We start from the raw sequence: 12,528 nt of genomic DNA on the forward strand, positions 1-12,528 counted from the left end.
CTGTGTCATCCCTTCCCTGCAACCTGGGGGACCTCACAATCTAAGTTCCCTCTAAGCTGCATGGCTGTGCGGCCACTCAGCGTCTATCAAGTGCTGCACACTTCACAAGCCCCTCCCCACACTGCCGCGCTCCTCCTGCCCTCTGCCTTGGAGCTCCTGGGCAGCTGCTCCGGGGAGCCTGCTGTCAGGGTGTCCCCCTCCCTCCATCCTTCTGCCCCTGTAGCCCGCCTCTGGAGAGTGTGGGTGGGGGGGCATGACAGGGCTCAGGAGTGGGATGTGGGATGGAGCTTGCTGGTGGCTGCTGCTGTGTCTGAAGAAGCAGGCGTCAGACTAGTGAGTACTGATCGACTTAAAGGAGCAGTGTCTCTCTCTCTCTCTCTCTCAAAGAGAGAGATTTTAAGTGAGCATAAGAACAAGGCATTAAATTCAGCAATGGCTACAAGAGACATAATGATAAACACTTTCTAGTGCTCAAACTTAACAAACTCGACTTGGCTCAAGGTAAAATTCTTAACACATGTCCCCAGTAACAGGGCTGATAACCAAATTCTCAGGCCAGGCTCTGCCCCCAAAGTCCAAAGGCTCTTTCTTCTGTCTTCTTAGCGGAGAGAGAAATGGATAAGGAGAGAGCCCTTGAGGTGGTTTTGCCCCTCACTGTATAGCCCAGTCCCCCTTTTGCAATGCATTTTCCTGAGGGTTACCCCAGATCAAGTTCATTCCTGCTGTGAGGCTGGAGTTATGCAGTCTCACAATGAAAGAGGTTCCATGCTGTTGTTTGCTCAGAGGCAGATCTGTCTGTTCCTGCCCCCCTTCCTTGCCAAAGAATGGCCATTTGATGGGTGATGGCCCATCAGCTTTGATGACACCTGGCTAGAGGCAACAGCTTGTCCTTTGTCTTTGAAAAACTGGTTTCCCCAGGCTTGTCTGGTAACTACACTGCAGACCCAATTTCTGCTTATGTTATAACTCCACACTGAATGTTACTACACCTTTCATCATGGTATTGTTATTGACAGTGAGTTAGTAGTATTCAAATGATACTTCACAAGGCATATTCTGCACAAAGACTATTACAGTCATGTGTAGGGTGTGAATACAGGGGTGTATTCGGTCACAGTCTTATATACGTGTGACGAACTGGGAATGTTCTTAATGTTTTCTCTGAATACTGTGTTGGTGCCTCAGTGTCCCCGTGGCAGTTCTTAAATATCTGGCAGAGCAAAGGGCCAGTGCACCTAAATGCCTGGCACTCTGTCTCCTAGCAACTGATGGCCTGGGCCCCTCCTCTGCAAAGGTGCCAGCTGAAGGTGTTGGAGAAAAAGCGATCAGGTGACCTCCTGGCCCGGGAAAGGGGCTGAGGAGAGAGGAGGGGCTGGGGGGGGGTTGTTAGTCTGGAGCTGGCTGGGGACGAGGAGTGAAGTGCAGACGTGGGGGGTCTGGCTCACTGCCCCCCAGAATGGACCCGGCCGAGGGGTCCAGTTCGCTGTATCTACAAGCTCTATTTTAGACCCTGTTCCTGTCATTGAATAAACCTCTGTTTTACTGGCTGGCTGAGTCACGTCTGACTGCGCAGTGGGGGGGCAGGACCCTGTGGCTTCCCCAGGACCCTGCTGGGTGGACTCGCTGTGGGAAGCGCACGGAGGGGCAGAGGATGCTGAATGCTCCAAGGAGAGACCCAGGAGGTGAAGACGTGTGAGCTTCTTGCCCTGAACGAGTCTGCTCCAAGGGAGAGGAGGCTCCCCAAAGTCCTGCCTGGCTTGGTGGGGAGCAGTTCCAGAGCATCACCCGGGGACTCCGTGACAACTGGTGGCAGTGGTGGGATGTACTGCACCCCGTGAATGGCGCTGCTTGCAGTAAGTGACTGGGGAGCAGTAAAACAAAGGAGGGATAATGAGGACCAGGCGTGCAGAAGGCTCAGAGAGGGACGGTTTCAGGGGGCAGTTAACCTCTGGGAGTGTGTGACCAGCGAGAAGGACTGTTGGAGTAACGGGGTCCCCCTGAGGACTGCAGCGAGCAGTCTCGGGCGGAGGAGCTTGCCGCTCGACCCTGGGAGAGAAAAGGATTTTTGCAGTAGCAGGGTTCCCCTGGGGATTGCAGGAGCAGTCCCAGGGGCGGAGGAGTCTGCAGCTCGACCCTGGCAAAGAGGTGGTGACCACAAGAAGGGCTGGCACACCAGGGGTTCTTCCTGGAAACCATGGGGGAGCCAAGAGCACAAAGGCCTGTGAGTCCAGAGCCATTGGGAACGGTGAAGTGATGGCCTATCACCATCTCCTTGAGAAGGACATTGTGATCCTGTGCACAAAGAGAGGGTTACGCATGGGGAAATTCACCAAGGAACAGTTAATCGTGCAGTTGGAGGAGAAGGACCACTCTGAGGAGCAGATTCCTGACTGAGATGGGGCTACAAGAGGATCTGGGAGCAGCTGGAGCATCAGCCAGGCATCCCCGGGAGTCTGGTCCCCAATCAGATGAGGGTCTTCATGACTGGATTCCCCATCAGGAGATTGGAGACGGATGGGATGGGAGCAGAGCCCGAGAGAGCGAGAGGACCGTGAGAGAAAGCAAGAGCCCGAGGAAAAGGTGCAGGAGAAGCAGCAGCAGCGTGGACTGGTGATGATGGAGCAGAGAGACATAGGGGGCTGCCCAGGGGTCAGTGGGAAAACACGCCTGCGGGGGCGAGACCCTGGGACAGAGAGAACTGTGGTGGTGCAGCCCCAGATGCTGAGGGACTGTGGGACCTGGGTGAAGTTCCCTGGGGTGAAGCCCCTCGCCCTGCCTATGGCCCAGATCCCTGTGCAGACCCAGGAGGGGTCAGGCTGGCTGGTAGTTGGGGTTCTCCAGGATATCGGCTGGGAGACCCTGTTGGGGGGTGACTGTCTCCCCTTGGGACAGGATCCAGGCCCCACTCCTGTAACGGCCGAGGGTTTGAATTCAAATGCAGGGAACCAATTGGCTAGGATGGAAATGGTCAGTGAAAATGCAAATAACCTGGCTGGCAGGGGGGGAGGGGCTGCTGGGCTCAGAATACCTGCCTACCTGTAACCAGCCCCCTGGGGCTGAGTGGGAGGGAGAGATGCTCCCCGCCCCCCTGCACACCGGAGAGGGGGCTCACGCTGGCTCTGATGCTGTGACCAGAGCAGAGAGCTCGCTGCCTGCCCCCACTGGGACAGCAAGGGCAGGGCTGAGCAGGGGGGGAGTTGAGACCCCAGCTGAGTGGGGGGACACCCAGGCAGGGCAGGTCAGCTGCCATCCAGGTTTGCCTGGTCCAGACGTGCTGCTGGGAAGTGATTACACAGCAGGGAGGGAGCTACCAGGGACAGGACTCAGGGGGGCTGTGACCCCAGGCCCAGCCAGTGAGAGGGAGCAGGTCCCACTCCCTGCCCCAGCTGCTGAATCCCAGACCGAGCTGCAGAAGGATCCCTCCTTGGAGAAGCTGAGAGAACTTGCTGGCCACAGCGCTGCAAACCCCCTTGGGGAAGGCTGCAGGGACAGAGTCCTGCAGGAGGAGGGATTCCTGTACTGGGAATGGGCTCCCCAAGGGGAAGTAGAACTGGGGGTAACCAGGAGGCAGCTGGTGGTGCTCCAGGAATCCACAGGGTTCTTCCCATTTGAGCTGCTGTATGGGAGGAGAGTGAGGGGACCCCTGGACCTGAAGGGGGAGGATTGGATGGAGAAGGGGGAAGACCCCCGGGGGGATCTCTTCCCTGAGGTGGGAGCCAATCTCCCCATCAGGTGTTCCCCGTTCAGAGTCACTGGGAAAGCAACCCAGATCCTGGAGAGAGAGGTCAGGAACATGCTGGCTTTAGATGGGATCCAGCCGTTTTACAGCCCATGGGCCTCACCCATGGGGCTGATCCCCAAGTGAGACAGGAAGATCTGGTTTTATGGGGGCTATCGGAAGCTTAGAGCCATCACAGCGTCCAATGCCGACCCCATGCCTAGGCCTGGGGAGATTCTAGACAAGCTGAGGGGGATGGAGAACTTGGCCCTGGCAGACACTGATAACGTGCATCTTTAGCCAGACCTGGGAGGAACAGGTGTCCCAGGTGAAGAGGGGGCTGGGCTGCCTCAAGGAGGTGGGACTGACGTTAAAAGCTGGAAGGTGCAAGGGGGGATGGCAGAGGTGTTGTGTCTGGGCCACAAAGTGGGAAGCGGCTGCCCAAGCCCAGAGCTGGCCAAGGCCAAGATGGGGGCTCTTAACCAAAACAGCCCGAATCGCAGCCCAGGGTGCTGGGAGAAGACCCCGTCCCAGTTTGAACCCCAGGGGTATTGGGGTAGCAAAAGGGTTCAAGCCGCATAAACCTTCCCACATGCGGCCTGCAATTGCCATCAAGCACACCCGACCTGAGGGAGGGCGTGAGACTGGACTGTCCTGGTGTAACTCACACCAAGGAATGGGAGAGATGCTGGGGCATCCATGGGAACCTTGGTGGGTTCTAACTTCCCCAGGTCACTGGCTGGAGTGACCTCGCTCAAGCGGGGAGAGATGTGACGAACTGGGAATGTTCTTAATGTTTTCTCTGAACACGGTGTTGGTGCCTCAGTGTCCCCATGGCAGTTCTTAAGTATCTTGCAGAGCAAGGGCCAGCGCACCTAAATGCCTGACACTCTGTCTCCTAGCAACTGATGGCCTGGGCCCCTCCTCTGCAAAGGTGCCAGCTGAAGGTGTTGGAGACAAAGGGATCAGGTGACCTCCTGGCCCGGGAAAGGAGCTGAGCAGAGAGGAGGGGTTGGGAGGGGTTGTTAGTCTGGAGCTGGCTGGGGTCGAGGAGTGGAGGGCAGATGTGGGGGGTCTGGCTCACTGCCCCCCAGAATGGACCCGGCCGAGGGGTCCAGTTCGCTGTATCTACAAGCTCTGTTTTAGACCCTGTTCCTGTCATCGAATAAACCTCTGTTTTACTGGCTGCCTGAGAGTCACCTCTGACTGCAAGGTGGGGATGCAGGACCTTGTGGCTTCCCCAGGACCCCGCTGGGGCGGGCTCGCTGTGGGAAGCGCACAGAGGGGCAGAGGATGCTGAATGCTCCAAGGAGAGACCCAGGAGGTGAAGACGTGTGAGCTTCTTGCCCTGAACAAGTCTGCTCCAAGGGAGAGGAGGCTCCCCAAAGTCCTGACTGGCTTGGTGAGGAGCAGTTCCAGAGCATCGCCCGGGGACTCCGTGACAATACGACACTTCTGTTCAGCGCCGGCTCCAGGCACCAGCTTATCACGCAGGTGCTTGGGTTGGCACCTCTGGAGCGGGGCGGCACTTTCAGCTATTCAGCGGAAATTTGGCGGAGGGTCCTTCACTCCGGCTTGGAGCGAAGGACCTCCCGCTGAATTGCCACAGATCACAATCGCGGCTTTTTTTTTTTTTTGGCTGCTTGGGGCGGCAAAACCCGTGGAGCCGGCCCTGCTTCTGTTAATACACCCTGGGATGATATTAGCCTTGTTCACAGCAGCATCACTTTGTTGATTCATATTTAAGCTGTGATTCATTAGAACACCCAGATGCTGTCCAGCCGTGCTGCCACTAGCCAGTTATTCCCCATTTTGTAGTTATGCGGTTGCCTCAGTGCAGTACTTTGCACTTGTCTTTATGGAATTTCATCTTGTTGATTTCAGACCAATTCTCCACTTTGTTACAGCTGTTTTGAATTCTAATCCTGCCCTCCAAAGTGCTTGCAACCTCCCTCAGCGTGGTGTCATCTGAGAACTTTATAAGCATGCTCTCCTCTCTACTGTCCATATCAGGGGGTAGCCGTGTTAGTCTGTATCCACAAAAACAACAAGGAGTCTGGTGGCACTTTAAAGACTAACTGATTTATTTGGGCATAAGCTTTTGTGGGTAAAAAACCCTTCTTCAGATGCATCTGAAGAAGTGAAGTTTTTTACCCACGAAAGGTTATGCCCAAATAAATCTGTTAGTCTTGATTGTCCATAATAAGTTTGGTTCCCTGAACTTCATGCCCCGGAGGTTTGTCTGGAGTCTTGAATCTGTACTGCCTTTCTCTGTCCTCTTTTAAATCCCTCTTTGAAAGAGTGTTTTGCTCTGAAACGGGGCTTTGTGAAACTGGCTTCTTCTGATGCAGCAGGCCTGCCTTGGGGGAGCAGGGTGAGAGGGCTCAGGCCTCCTGGTCATTCAGGGACAGACATTGACACTGGCCTTGCCCAGATCCCACATGCCGATGAAGCCTGAGTTGCAGCTTTGCAAATAACAGAACCAGGGGATTTTCCATAATTGCAACAAACAAAACCTCATTGTGGCAGCAGAACATTTCGGGGGAGTGGAGTGAGACTAAATCGTGACCGGAGTGCCCCAGACTGAGCGAGGGCCTGGCAAAGAGAGCCACATGGCCGCCCTCCTGGAGGTGTGCGTCAGGGCTTTAAGCAGCTGCTCTGCTCTTTAGTTCCAAAAAAGTGAGGAGAGAGAAACGGCACCACCACGAGACGGAAGCAAGCGGCTCATGGCTGAGCAGTGAACATTCACTTAACCAGCAAGGGGGGAGGCTGCCCACGCAGTGGGTGCGGAGAATGGAATCGGCGCTTTGGGCCCAAGGCATTCTGGGCGCATTCCCAGCATCCTTTGCGGCTGGCTCCTCCCTCCTCTTTCACCCATCTGCTATGTGGGTTCCTTCCCCTCTTCAGGTTGCTTCTGAAGCAGGCAGTGTCGTGTTTGGGGGCCCGTTCTGATGTGGGCAAAGGGGCTTTAAAAAGTACAGTGTTTTAATCATGCTGCTTGGCATGTCACACTGGAGACTCTCAAAGCATTTTACACAGGAGGGTAAATAGCTCTACCACCATTTTACAGATGAGGAAACTGAGGCACTGGGTGGTCCAATGACTTGTCCAACCCGCAGTGAATGAGTGGCAGAGACAGGAGTTTGTCACTAGCCACTGGGCTAAACCGATCCCTCATCTTTGCTGGCTATTCCCACATAGCCCAGCCCAGCCCACGAGATGGAAACCACCTTTCCATGCTCTATTACTCCTAGAATTTTCGTCTGATTTGCAGATAGCGGCTGGGACAGAGGCTCCCTGCCTGTTCCCTGGCATCACAGCCCCAGCAGGAATGAAAAACTGCGACTTGCTCCCACTAAGCCCAGAAAGGCCAAGATGAGCCTCCCTGCTGTGAGTGTTCTGGGGAGGGGAGCCGCAGCTGTCTCTCAGGAAGGGATTATTGTGCTCCCCGGCCCTGTCTTATCGAGGGAAATGAAAACGGGACGTTGACAAATTGGTTTGGTTGCTGCTGGAATAAGCATGTGATTTTCCGTAATCGCCCACAGAGGCTATTGTTCCAAGCAGTGGAGGGGCTGGGGGAGGTTACAGCACACCCTGAGCCCGGGCAGGGCTTGCTCTCTCCTCATTGTGTTCACAGCCGGAGCGCGCAGAGTCCAGGCCGCATGAGGCCGAGCCCGTTATCACTGCCCCGCGAGCGCTGAGCAGATTACATCGCCGGCAGGAGAGCGGGGACTCAAACTCCTTTGCAAGAAGAGATTTTATCAGCAGCTTCTGGCACCAAGTCACATTCCTCCGGCCTTGGCTGCTGGAACCAGAGCCACCCGGCACTCCTGACACAATAGCCACGGGGTGGTTCTGCCTCGCCCCGGGGCTGCTCACAACCTCTGACCACGCTGCAGCCGTTCTGGCGGGGCAAAGGGAGGCCGAGTGCAGGAGTTACGGGCTCAGAGAGAACAAAAGCTGCCAGGCTTTTCCTTGGGCACCGCAGTACCCGGGCCTTGGTGCTAACAGACAGGCTGAGCGGAGGCATGAGCGTCCCATGACCGATCTGGTGCATGCACACATCCGACAGGGCCCAGGCCTGGGCAAATGGGTGCCAGGAATTCCACTTCACCCCTGCTCCAGCCAGGCCCCAGGGGAACTGCCCTCCACACAAGGCCTGTGCCGATGAGCACTGGGCCCATCCCCAGGCGAGGCAGTGGGGTCTCTGAATGGGCGAGGGATGTGAAACCGGCGTTCCAGCCCCAGTCCATCCAGTGACATCCATCACCTCCTCTCACCGCTTCCCAGGGGGAAGGGATGCTTTGGGGGGCACCTCCTCAGGAGCAGCGAGAGCCTCACCACACCCCCGGCAGGTCCCAGCCCCAGCGCTGGCCCCAAGAGACTTTGCCCTTGACAAGCTGCACGGACAGGAGCGGCACAGGCAGAGCGTAATGAGCATGAGCACCCTGCACGGGACATCCTGGAGTACAGAGCTCACCCGCCAGCTACCCATATGGAAGCACAAAACGCGGCTGAATGGGTCCAGGCACCCCTTTGTTGGCCTGGGATATGCACCCAACGATGCCACAAACTAACGCCCGCTCTCGGGGCTGGAATCCATCCCGGGCAGAGCCAGCAGGGGCTGCATCCCCCATCGGCCAGGGAGCGAGGTCACTGCACCCCAGGCGCAAGTTATATCACTTCCACAAAGCCTGACCCCATCTGTGATGGAGAGTAACTAGGCTGAGGGCAGGCGAAGGCAGGAGGCAGCCAGCTGGGGGCCCGGGCCCGGCCAACACAAAGAACCGCATTGTGTCACCACTTACATAATGGCGCCTGTGGCAGGGGAGCTGGCGGATCCAGACCGTGCGTGGCAGCAGCATGCCTGTCACGGGCTGAGGGTTGCTACATAACAGCACCACACCAAGCAGGACTAGGGATTTTCCCCTTGAAAATGCTGCACAGTGAATTTAACCTCCACCAGCACCTCTGGCCATGGCGTTGGCTGGTGGAGGCAGGCATGGGAGCGGGAGGAGTTGTGGCTGCAGGCCAGGGCAGACAGGGGCGGACATTCCGGTTATGCCAGATGCTGAGACAGGGACACCCCAACTGGTGCTGAATATTGTAAAGTCCCTCACCCCCTTCAGCAGGGCCGGCTGTAGGGCAATTCCCCCAATTCCCAGGAGTTGGGCCCGGCGCCCAAGAAGGCCCCACACCCTCCGCCGAACTGCCGCCGGAAACAGCGGCAACCGATTGAGCTGCTGTCAAATTGCCGCTGCGATCTTCGGCGGCAGCTCAATCGCTGCGGCATTTCGGCAGCAGCTCTTTCAAATTGGGCCCCGCCCGTCCTAAAGCTGGCCCTGCCCATCAGCCCATGGGTCGTGATCCCCAGGGCTCACAAACGACAAACATGGGGGCCACAAGGCACTGAATGTTTTATTAATTGAAATCAAAGAAAATCTTGCAGCCCCACTCCTTGCCCAGCCTGACCCTTTAAGGTCCCATAGTGCCCCTCCCACAACAGCCCCGATATCACAGCCAGTCTTTACTCAGTTTTACAGTAAAGGTCTGTGGAAGGGCAAACACTTTTTGACCTTCTGTTCCCATACACATACTCTGCTTGCAGATTTTCAACCAAGCGTCCCCCTGGTTTGCACCCTGGAGTCAGCAGATTGCAGGGGAGCCGGCAGAGAACCCGCTCTCCTTGCATTGCAGGATGGAGGCAGATCCTGATGAATCTGAACACACTGGCTCAGGGATGCTGGAGCCAAACCCAAGTTGCTGGGACCAACAGGAGATGTGTGTGATGCAGGAGGCCAGACTGGGTGATCTAATGCTCCCTTCTGGCCTTAATCTCCATGAATCAGTGAAAGGGCCAAAAAGTGAGCAAAAGTGCAACACCCCTCCCCACCCTGCAAATCCAGCTCCTCCCCAGGCTGCCCAAGCCCAGCTATTCCCATCCGGGGCCCAGCAATGCCAGGTTCCAATTGTTCGATGCAGCAGAGCAGCTGGGGTGGGGGGTGTCCTCTGAGGCCTAGAGACCACCAGACCCATCACGCACACAATCACTGGAGACCAGCAGGGCTCATGAATACACTTCACTGCCACTGCCCCAGTGCGTAGCCTCTGCCCCCAGGGCACAGCACTGCTGGGCCAGGGATCCCCTGGAGGCCAGCAGGATTATTCGTGGGTGCAGGGAGCAGGACTTGCCCCGCTTGCTGTTGTTCAAACATCCATTCACTATCTCCCCTTCCCTGTCCCCACCGTGTATGAGCTGGAGGCCGCACAGTAACAGGGTACGTGCTTGCGAGACACGGGATCTGGGCTCTGCCAGACTGTTCACCTGAGTCTTCCAAGCCACCTCTCTTTGCCCATTTCCCCCTGGGCCAAAGACCTGCCTACATCCTGGCAGTGTTCTGCAGCTCACGCAGTTCACGTGTGCCTGGGGCTTTGAGATTCTCGATGAGAAGACACCAGGGACGTGCAAAGCATCATGAATATGACTGCTCACTACATGCCACCCTGAAGGCAGCAGAGCCCATCTCCCTCTTGGCCAACATGTGAGATCACTTGCTCCAGGGTTTCTCCTGGCATATCTGCTTTGGACACGAATGAGGCAGCCCTCCCCAGGCGCAGACTTGCATGCTCATATTTTATTGTGCATTATCTGAATAGGAAAAGGCAATACAGCAGAAGAATTTCCTTTCCCCTGCGTTTCCAGTCTTTGCATTGTCTGGATTTCTGAGCTTTACTACTAGGCAATCAATCTCCAGCCATTAGAAATATTACTGTGAAGATTTCTTATCAGCGCCGGCTCGGGACTGTTTTGCTGTTCTGGGCCAAGGGAGCGTCTGACCCAGCGCAGGTCACAGCCACTCGCTCCCTGAACAATTGCTGTTCGTTCGCTGCCCTAGGCAGTTGCCAGATGGGTCACCTACCTGGAGGGGGCAGCGCCAGCCAGGCTGGGGGCTGCGAGATCAGAGCGGGAGCGACAGAATGCCAGACGCTCTAGGCAGATGTCATCTTCTCGCCTGTGCTGCGTTCCCAGAAGCCAGGGGTGAGGAGAATGGAGCCCGAGGGTGAGGGCAGCTCAGCGTTCCAGGAATGCACAGCAAGGCCATCCTCCATCGGGCCTAGTGCTCCACAAGCCCCGAGCCTGGGCTCAGGGCATGGCTGGCTGTGGGCGGCGGTGCAGAGCAGAGGGGTTCCAGCTTTGCCAGGGGAACAGAGCTGAGCTGCGAGGGACTCTGGGGTCTATAGGTGCTGCTCTAAGACCCAACAGCATAACAGAAAAGGAAAGCCTTTACCACCCACACCTGCCTGGGCCTGCTCCCTCCAGCCAAAGTGAGCCCAGCATTACCCCTCTGCCCCAGCACCCCTTCCCAAAGCACCTGCCCTCTAGCAGAGCTGGCTCCACGTTCACACAGGGCGGGACACACCATCCTGCTGTTTGCTGCAGTGCGGGACCTCACATCTCCCAGCTGCACCCTCGCCTCGCCGCACGCAGCACACACAACCGCTGCTGCCAGTTTTTCACACTATCCTCTCGAGTCACAACAGTGCCCGCACCCCACTCCCTCTGACGTTCAGCTCTCGCAGCTATCCCTGGGGCGCATCCCGCTGGCAGGCTGCGATCCCACTCCCAGCAGCTTTGCTGCACTAGGAGCGGCTCGAAAAGGTGCAGAGGAAAGGGGGCCTGTGGCTCGACCAAGCAGTTTCACACACTAGTGATCTGCGTGTGAGGAACTGTGATACCAAGAGCCTGGAGCACACGGGGGCCCCCGAGGTGACAGAGCACCCCAACTGGCCTAGGAAATGGGGATTCCAAACCTGCTTCCCCCTGCAGCTCTTTCCAAGGGTTCCAGGACTGCCCTGCCCAGGCAGAAGGCCAGCACAGCTGTGGTAGTGGGAGTGTGACCCTCGCCCAGCTGACACAGCTGGTCAGCAACCGCCCTCATGCAGGTAACTCAGGAACAGCCAGCTCCTGGCATGGTGTAGCGCTGTGTGAGCCAGCGTCTCTCTGCCTGGCCAGTCACACCAGCAAACCATCTGGTCAGAATCCGGCCAGTTACAAGCAGATAAAGGGAGGCCTGGGGCCACGTACACCATTAGCGTCGGCAGCCTGTGCTTCCCCTGCTCATGCCAGCCAGGATGCTGGCTGCTGAGTCCGAAGCAGCTGTTTGAGAGGAGCCCCACACAGACGCCCAGGCCAGGCTGTAGGGCTCCCCACTGTCAGTCCAAGTGGTGGGCTGAACCAGAGGACAGCTGCCAGATGCCCGCTCTGGAAGTAATGGAGAAGCACTGCGAGGCCGGTCAGCTACCCTCGCGGTCAAACATCGGCACCTTGTTTCTCCTCTGAATTTCTCCTGGGACTGGCAGCTCTGAAGTCCCAGTTCCAGCCAGGGAGATGGACGTGCTCCTGTTACTGACCTGTAAGGGCACATTCCCGCTCCGGCACCAACGGGGCCCAGCTCAGAGGAAGCACACAGCCACAGCAGGGGTGCTTGTGAGACGTGCATCCCTGTAGCTCAGGGAGCAGGGCTGGAAACCCTGATCGATGGGCTATGGCCAACCCAACGGTGCTAGGGCGGGGAAACTGCCCCTATGCCCTCCCCCCACCCCAGGTCGGTTATACTCACTGGGCAATGGGCGCGGTTCAGCCCTGATTACTGCAGACACAGCAGCATCCCTGGTGAGGTGCAGTCACTGTAAGCCCCCACATTTTAACAGGGCCTGGGGTGGGCTGCCCCAGCGTCATGGTGAGTCTCTGGCAAAGGAACGCTGACCATGGGGCTCTTCTGCCATTCCCCACCCCCAGTGCATGCGGC

The sequence above is a fragment of the Gopherus flavomarginatus genome, chromosome 8 (assembly GCF_025201925.1).
Source record: "Gopherus flavomarginatus isolate rGopFla2 chromosome 8, rGopFla2.mat.asm, whole genome shotgun sequence".
Classification (NCBI taxonomy): Eukaryota; Metazoa; Chordata; order Testudines; family Testudinidae; genus Gopherus; species Gopherus flavomarginatus.